The sequence below is a fragment of the Lissotriton vulgaris genome, chromosome 8 (genome assembly GCF_964263255.1).
Source record: "Lissotriton vulgaris chromosome 8, aLisVul1.2, whole genome shotgun sequence".
Lineage (NCBI taxonomy): Eukaryota > Metazoa > Chordata > Amphibia > Caudata > Salamandridae > Lissotriton > Lissotriton vulgaris.
In genome coordinates this window covers 124,225,760-124,234,911 of record NC_141696.1, presented here as the reverse complement: position 1 = coordinate 124,234,911, position 9,152 = coordinate 124,225,760, and positions in this window count along the sequence as shown.

Genomic DNA, 9,152 nt, shown 5'->3' with positions numbered 1-9,152 from the left:
AGAAGGCCATCACTAACCATGCATTAATTCGTCCCACTCTGCACTTACAGCCGAACCCAAATTCATATGGTCACCTCACTCACCCTGCAGTCACTCCTTTTACCGAACTCTCACACTGTTGCATCGCTCACCGTGCAGTCACATGGGCACTCTTGTCACCCACACAGTGCAGAAGGTTAAAGTCCCTAGTACAAAGAACATGTACCATGCACATCACAGAACTGAGTGTGAGTAAACTCTGTGTAGCGTTATAAAAAATTAAATGTTTGTCAGAAAGGTGCTATAGAGAGATTGAGGAGTATTGTTGGTGAGTTGTAGTGAGGGAATTCATGGAGAAGGTGGAAAGACTGTTGCACCGTGTGTGACCAGTGCTAGGGCCAGCCCTGGCTGGGAGTGTTAACCCCGCTCCCCCGAAGTTCGGGTCTATTGGATCCCCTGCTTCTGCCTATTATTATTTACATTTATAGTGTGCTACTGTTACCAAAAGGTGTCCTGGGGATAATAACCATCTGCTGCCTGAAGGCAAACGAGAAACAAACAGAAGGGGAAGGAGAACCAGCCAAATGGGGTGACCTACAGAGCATAGAGCCAGGTTTTTACATCTTCCTAAAGGATTCTAGATTCTTGGTGGAGCAAAGCAAAGGAGAGTGTAAGTTCCATGACTGCACGGCCTGCACCAAAACAACAAGACAGACAATTCATGCCTTCCTGAAATAGGTAACAATAAGCAGAGTGGCACAGGGCGAGAGCAGCATAGGTGTCCGACCCGTATGCTCCATGAGGAGAGATGAAAGAACAGCAAGGGAGTGGGAGAATTCGATTGAAGAGGTCAGGGATGAGGTGAAATGTGACGTTCTGAAGCAAGCGCAGACACGGAAGAAGTGAGTATGAGCAAAAGATAAGGGCTACTGTTAAACTGTGCGATAAGATAGCTGAGAGATGATCTGTGACCTAAAAAGATAATTTGATGCGACATAGGTGAGGGACAGCAGCGATAGGGGAAGAGAGGGAGTATTGGGGTGTGTGCTGAGCAGTGATTAATTTGTATTACAACATATACCAGGGCCCTCAGCAGTAGGCCATTGCAACTTTAACCACCCACCATTGCCTGGCCTGTGCGGCCAATGACAATACCTATGCAACAGCCAACCATAACACTCATACAAGTGTGACTATTCATACTATTTCAAGCCCCCAAAGCTATAAAGAATGGCATAGGTGTCAGGAGGTTATTATTTTTAGTGTATATTGAATTAATAAACAGCTGTTCTGCTCATCTCTAAATTACACAGACAGAGCCACCATCTGGAAGTCTGTCATAGTGCCAGTGTGCATAATTAGGTGCCGGTGCGGAGCACCGAAAACCACCTGCTCAAATTAGGCACTGGTGCTGAGGTAACAGGGGAGAGGGCCGTTAGTTCAAGAAGGTGTGGAAGACAAAGGGGAGACGTGAAAGATGAATGGGAGGGCAGGAGAGGTGTAAGATACAAATAGACTAAAATTTGAATGGAGAGACTTGAAATGAATGAGAAGTGATGATGTGCACAGGAGGTGACGGGGCCAGAGAGGCCATGAGATAAATGCGAAAGACTGTTAGAGATGAGGGCAGTGAAAAGACAGAATGGCGAGAGGTGATTAAAGGTGAAGTGAGAGGTTGAATTGGGAGTTCAGAAGTTGTAAAAAGGGGTGAAAGAAAATGGCCGGCAATGTGAGAGAGGGATCAGGGGTTGGGAGAGGAGAGAAGAGAGGGATGGAAGGAACTGGGTGAGAGGAAAGGAGCATGGGTAAACTGCTTAACTCTGCACAAGACCGCCAGGGTTTGAAGGGACCCTTGCTGCTCCCGGCCAGGGTCAGGTGAGCTTCTAGTGTGGCAGCGCGTATTCGTGCCGCGTGGGAGGCCTTTCACAAAGGTTGACTAGACATCTTTCTGATGTTAATTGCTATATTTTGGTTATAAACTGGTACTGATGAGGTGAAACCTTTCCTCAGTGTTACTGTGTTTAAAAAATGTCAAAATAATAAAGCAATGCTATCCCAAAATACGTGGCATCACAGAACATTATTTACATTTTCTACCCACACAATTTAGTCAAGCCTGTCGCATAATTTGATCCTCACCTGCCTCATAATTCCAATAGCCCTGCCTACATGTATAGAAATTTTTGTCAGGAGGGGGTCCTTATGCCTGAAAATGTTGACAGGGGGGTCTCGGCATCCAAAAGTTTGAAGACACCTGCTGTAAGGTGTGTCAGACCACCGTTGCATGCTGCATGCTCCAGAACCTCAGACTGCTACAGAACAATGCCTCTCATTGCAGAGGATGGGACCAGCTGCAGCCACTGGGAGAGGATCCTGAAATACCAAATGGTGATGACAGTGGTGAAGATGAAGGACCTGAAATGCGGCAAGAGCCCATCAACAACTGCTTCTCATGACTGTAACTGAGCTGCAAGATGTAATGACTTTGACTGTTAAAGTGACTGTTGTTGTGATGTTGTGAGGGGGACGTTCATGGATACATGTTAGGTATGTACAGCTGTTGCAAATTCTGTACACAGCTGTTTGTGGAGGAAGGTCTAGACACATGCACACATTATTGATGATGCTTTGTGATGGGGACATGTTTCCCATGTGCTGTATACTCCAGGAGTTAACTTTGCTAGTGCCATATGTATGGCCTCCTAGCTACACTATTTTTATTGGTCTGTTTTAGGTACCCTTACCATGCCATCTTCCTTTGGACATTTCAGAGTTGTGACATCAGCAGGTATATGATGCTGTTTTGAAGTACAAAGTGGACATGGATTGCTCCTGGAAATGTCTGGCACAGACTTTGGGTGTACAACTCCGGTACCAAGCTTGTACAGTGATCGGATGGAAGGTGCTTTGATTTTGGTACACTCGTTCCCTGCGATGTGGTGGTCCTCTGGTGGTCCTAGTGCAATATGTATGCCATCATGTGCTCCAACACAGCTTTGTTGTTGGGCCAAATTATATTAGTCTCCCTTCACATTGGCGAAGTCCTCAAAGGGAAAAAACTGGATGTAGCTGTTGATGTGTCTCATGATTGTATCCAAAATGATCAGGTCAGGCGTACCATTCCCCGATAAATGTGCACACTTTTTTGATGGACACCAGAAAGGTTCCTTAATCCTTATCCAAATTAATGAACGCCAATAACTCAGTGAATGAGGCTGTGAGACATATTTCTTAATATGTTACATCCTCTTTATTTTCAAAAGAATTTGATATTTTGCTTGAATTTATAACAATGTGTTGAACATCCAGTTCTGTTCAATCAATGTATTTCACAACCCAATGCATTTCAGGTCATTGCATGGACCTTTCTTCAGGGGTCTAAAAAATTAAATAAAACAATATTCTAATCAGTCCATCCTCCCCTTTCAAAACATATTATCATAACAAAACATAATCACATTTAGATCTCCATGTATTTCATGAACTGTGTTGATTAATGTTAAACCTAATATGTTCATAAAGTACAAACAGTCTGAATTATAAATATCAAGGCTATTTTTCATGCCGCCTGTGCCAATTAACCTAGTGGAACAGATCGGCTCTGAAACCAATCAAGCAGTTAAGCTAACGGGGTGCCTTCCGTACCTAGAACATATGGAATCGTTTCAGCAGCTTAATGGTTCTATCTGCATAGCACTAGCGGCCGTATATACAATCATGTTACTAAGAAACTTAAATGTGAACTCAGCCTATATTCACAATTACAATCTGCGAGTCGCCATATGTATTTGCTTCCTATACTGAGATTATGCGTTAGATAGTGCATACGGAAAGTGTTTCATAAATCCCCCTTCCTTTTATTGACAAGTCCAGCAGCCAACATTGCTTCAAGTTTAGAAAAACATGCAATGTATCATGCAAAAAAATATTGCTAATTGTCCCTAAGGAATCGCAAATTACCACCAACTTCAAGTTGGTGGTAAATTGCGAATTCCTTTCAAAAAGCAATTTTTGTAAAAACAAAAGGTGCCATGTGACGCTCATACATGCCCTTAGGGCATGTATGTGCGCCATATGCGAATATTCTCAATTTGCGATTAGCAAATTGCTAATCGCAAATTTCCCCTTCATTCCTATGGGCCTCCTGGCCCATAGGAATGAATGGGAAATTATTCCATAATTGCGATTAGCAATTTGCTAATCGCAATTAAGGAATCTTAAGAAATCGCTAAAAAGAAGCTGATTTCTACATACATACCATTTTGCGATTCTCAAATAGCGATTTGCAAAAAATCGCTATTTGAGAATCGCAAAATGCTATTTTGATACATATGGCCCTTAGTAATTAACATATCGAATGTCAATCTCACTAACGAACAAATTCAGGTTTTGAATAAAGGGACTTTGTTTGTTCCAGCGTATTCAAGCAACATAGCTGAGTCAGAAGTGTCCGTCTTTAAATTCTTACGCACTATGAGATTTAAATATTTTTTTAGCCTGGTGCCTATTGGGGACCTGATCATTTCGGGTATTTCAAAGGCACTGACTGACGCAGTTCAACGAATGGAGCAGCACTAAATGAGAATTGGATATTAGATTAACTACGGATTATCTCAAGTGTGCACAGAGAACCTTCCCTATCTCATGATTGTAAGCCACAGTGATGTTGGCACACCCCTGAAAAGTGTTTGTGACATTCCACCAGATGAAGCAACACTGAATTGGAATGAACCTGTGCTCAGAAAATGTTGTACTGCTTTTGGGTGTTGTTTTCAATGATGTGGTATTTGTATTGTGAGGTAGTCGATATGGCTCCAGCTGATGACCTGAACAAATTGTCATATGCCTATTCTAATTGGCATTCATAGATGTATCCCATGTTTTTGAAGTCTGCACATTACATTTGTGGTCACTGACACAGATTATTTCTGTGCTGCATTATTTTGCTATTTTTCACATTATGCCAGACTAAGGGCTTGATTAGGATGGCGGTTTTCCCGCATCCTCCGGGCCGGCGGAAGCCACCGCTGGCCCGGAGGATGCGGGAAAACCGCTGCAAAGGCACAGAAGACCCACCGCCAAATTAGGATGGCAGTGGGTCTCAAAATCCGCCTGCAGCTTTTCTGCCGCGGTCGCCTTCCGACCGCGGCGGAAAAGCTCTAACATGGCTGGCGGTGTCTGTCAGACACCGCCAGCCATATTAGGATAGCGGAAAAGCATGCGGAGATTGCCTTCGGGGGCCTGTTGCGGGCCCCCTTGGTGACTGGGGGTGGGGGGTGCACATGGGGGGTACCTATGGTACCCCTCTGCATTTGGGTGGACAAAGCGGCAGGCACCGCGCGGTGCCTGCTGCTTTCTGCACGCAAATGCCGTGCATGCATTTTTAAAATTGCGGCGGGTGCAGCTTAAAGCTGCACCCGCCGCGATGTTAAAGATTGAGGATGTGACCGCCACCCTGGCGGTCACATCCTAATCTGCACGGAGGGACCTCCGCAGCCCCTGCGGATGGTCCCTCCTATTCTATGGTGGCGGACGGACTCAGGTCCGTCCGCCATCACAATCGGCCCCTAAGGTTGGAACTATGGAATAACAAGGTCATGAGACTATACGCTTGTATGTCTGTGTTGGGGTGACATGATTGTAATACTCAGTTGGTGGCAGGTGGAAAGCCCTGAAGAGTGTGGTGTTAATGCCCCTCAGCACCCAATGAGCTGGCCCATGTTGTCATTGTGGATGTCCGGCCTCTGAATTATGGACCTTCGCAGCTGCTTCATCTAACGGAGTTCCTCAAGTAAATGGCCCATCATTCCTTGGGATCCCTCATAGGCTCCGAGGACTCAGGCGATGTTGGCCTGGGTGTCAGTGGCACCAGTGGTCTCACTTTGTGGGCATACAGTTACCCTCCCACCACCCCTGACCACCAATAGGTCTGTGGCCTTTGGCCAGCCTGTTCCCTCTCACTGGCTCCTCCTTCCTCAGTGAGAGTGTTGCCGATCCACACCTATGGAAGTGGGACTGGGGGCCAGGAGATGTTGCAGCTGGGGTAGTAGGTGTGCTTGTGGGCATAGTGATACTCACTGTTGCTGTCTGCTTAGGATACCCAAATGTGTTAGGTTGGTCCTCCATTCCTCTGTGGCCAGGAGATTCTGCATCACTGGAGGCTTCATCCTGGGGTGGAGGTGGAGTCTGTGGGGTGTCCTGACTCTGGCCAGATGCTGTGCCTGATCGACATGTTCAGATATAGATTGTTATTGTTGTAAGTGTGGCATGCACATCCACATCATTTGGAACACTGTGAGTTCAGGCCTGGGAGAGACAACATGGGTAGAGGTTAACATTGTGATATATCCCCATTGTGTTTGACTCATTTTCAAAACATGGGAAACATCCATTACATGAAGTGGTATGGTCCTGATCATTTGCTGTGCTGACATGCTTCATGTTGAAATGAGGCATGGACATGACATCTCCATAACTTAAACTAAACACAGTGTGGCATTTACATGTGTATTTGTACATTCTAAGTCCTAGTTGTGCACAATACAGGCATACACACAACCTGGTAGTTGGTTTAGCCCTGGTGAATATGTATGCTGTGCAGTGTCAATGAGTGACCAGCCACATTTAAATCAGCTGGATTACCTTCATGCATTTGATATTTCATGTACACACATGATATGGTGCCATTCATAGCCTCATTTTTGCAGTTATGAAGACCACGGGTAGGTCAGGCTGAGTAGGCAGATGTGTTTGAGCAGAGCATTGTGTGTGGAGTGCTCAGTCCATATGACCTGGGGATCAGTAGGGAAATGGCTGACAAGTGAGTATGTGCAAACAAATCTGGTGTTTCGTGTTCAGAGTTAGAAGTACAAGGCCTCATGGTAGATGTGGTAATTTCTTGCTGTCGTACTTTCCTCTTGACCAATGGCTACCTGCATATGAGTTGAACATCAGTTGAGCCTTGGCTGACAAGTGAGTAAGGACAAACAACACTGGTGCCTCTTGTTCAGAGTTAGAAAGAGGGTCTCATGGTAGATGTGGTCATTTCGTTCTGTCGTACTGTACAAAAAGGTTTTTATTTTCATTTTCCAAATGAAAATAAAAACTTTTTTGACAAAATTGGAACAAATGCTGCATCTCTATGCATAAACGGCGACTGTGCGTCCGGAGTGGGGTGTTACGCCGCCCCACATCTTTCAGTAATTATTTTACATACGTGTGCTGGGCAGTCCACTATTCTGGGCCTGCATGCCAACAAAAAACAAACAAACGAGCTATTGATGAAAGAATGGAGACAACTGGTGTGCACTCTGTCACCTTTTTCTTGTACTGTACATTTAGCCAATGGCTATCTGCATGTATGGATGTATGTAAAGGATTTATAAAGCGCAGAATCACCCCCGGGGGGTATCTCCGCGCTATCATAGCATGAAAGTCAGACGAACATGTGCAGATAGAAATTAAACTCTGAATATGAAAATCAGTTGAGACATGACTGACCAGTGAGTATGGACAAATGGAACTAGTGCATATTGTTAAGTGTTCAAGCAAAAGGGCCTCATGATAGTTGTAGTACTTTTTTTAATCTTAAAAACACTCGCAAAACTGGTTTGTGTTACATACCGGTTTGCAAAATACAGTTGTGCTGGCCCATACTATTAGACATTTACACATATTATGGGTCCTGGGATGATGATTTGATGGAAATGCTCTTACAGACAGCATTCCCACATGGAGGATGTATTGGAGATTGATACATGTGATCTCATGGCAGGGCTACTGATTGTAAGTGACAATCACACATCTCGGATACTTTGGCTACTGCATATTGGAAAAGTAGATGGACAGCACCATAGCAAGAGCTGTGGTGTGTGAAAGGAACATTGATATGTTGTAATAGTTGGTGAGGTGTACTTACTAGTCTCCAGTAGTCCAGGTATTCCTGTCAAGCCCTCAGAATGAAGGATGATGTCCACCTTCTCATCCCAGGGTGTGAGTTCTGATGATGGGCTGGAAGGACCACTGCCTATCTTCAGGGCTGCCAGGTGGTGCCTGGAGGCTAGGTTCCTCACCCCGATCCTCAGGTCATGCCACCTCTTCCTGAGGTTCTCCTTTGGACACAGGGTGGTACCTACAACATTCACTTTGTTGACTATACTGTCCCACATTTATTTATTCCTACTGAGAGGAGTTTGTTGGACTTTGGGTCCGACTACAAACAATTGTGGCTCTACTCTAATGATTTCAACCACCAGCACTCAAAACTCGTGTCAGAGAAACGTGGATTTTTAGCAGGTGACATGTTGATTACATAAAGTGAGTTCCAGTGAAGAAAATGGAAAATGGCTTTTTAAACAGAACGATGATGAAAATAGTGCAATAAACATTATTGGAGTGTGTATAATGGGATTGTGTGATAAGGGTTGCCGTCTCTTACCAAGATGTCTATCTTGCTGTGCTGCAGTGTAGTGGCAAAGGATTATGGTCTGGGATCAGGTGTGTTTTATAATTTAAATTGTATATGTGTCCACTTTGGCAATGGACGTCAGCTATGTATATTGTTCCTGCATCCAATATGCACTGTTGTGGTGTTTCACAGTATCAGTTGCACGACGGTCTAGAGCCGTGGTGAAACCGCTGACAAGGGACTGTCAGTACAATGGTGTAACTGTAATCTTCTGGGCTGTGGTGCCTCAGATCTGATGGTATCAGAGTCCCAGAGTCCCTATCGGCAACCTTTATGACTGCTGGGACCCAATGCGAAGGACTCTCCGTTCGCCACGGCACCTGAGGAGGACTCTACAACCACCTAGGCCCATGCGGAGAACACTCCAATCACCACAGTCGGCGTTTCATCCTGCTTGCATTATAATGCAGCAGAGGGTAACTTTGTGGCCTCTGAGGCCAGACTCTGACTGCGGCCACTGCCATCAGATGGTCGATCCGACCGCCAACATAATCAAGTATCAGTGTCTTCAGCAACACTTGAAAGATACACGACACAAACACCGGATACTGAAAACAGAGTCTTTAATATTGAGATATTGTACTAAGGTTTGAAGGTAAATATTCCACTTGACTGTGTTTATTTCCAGTTTTAATGTTTTAATGTCTGAAAGAGGTGTTGCAAATTTTAGCAAATGCTGCTTGTTGTGTGACACTGTACTAAGTCA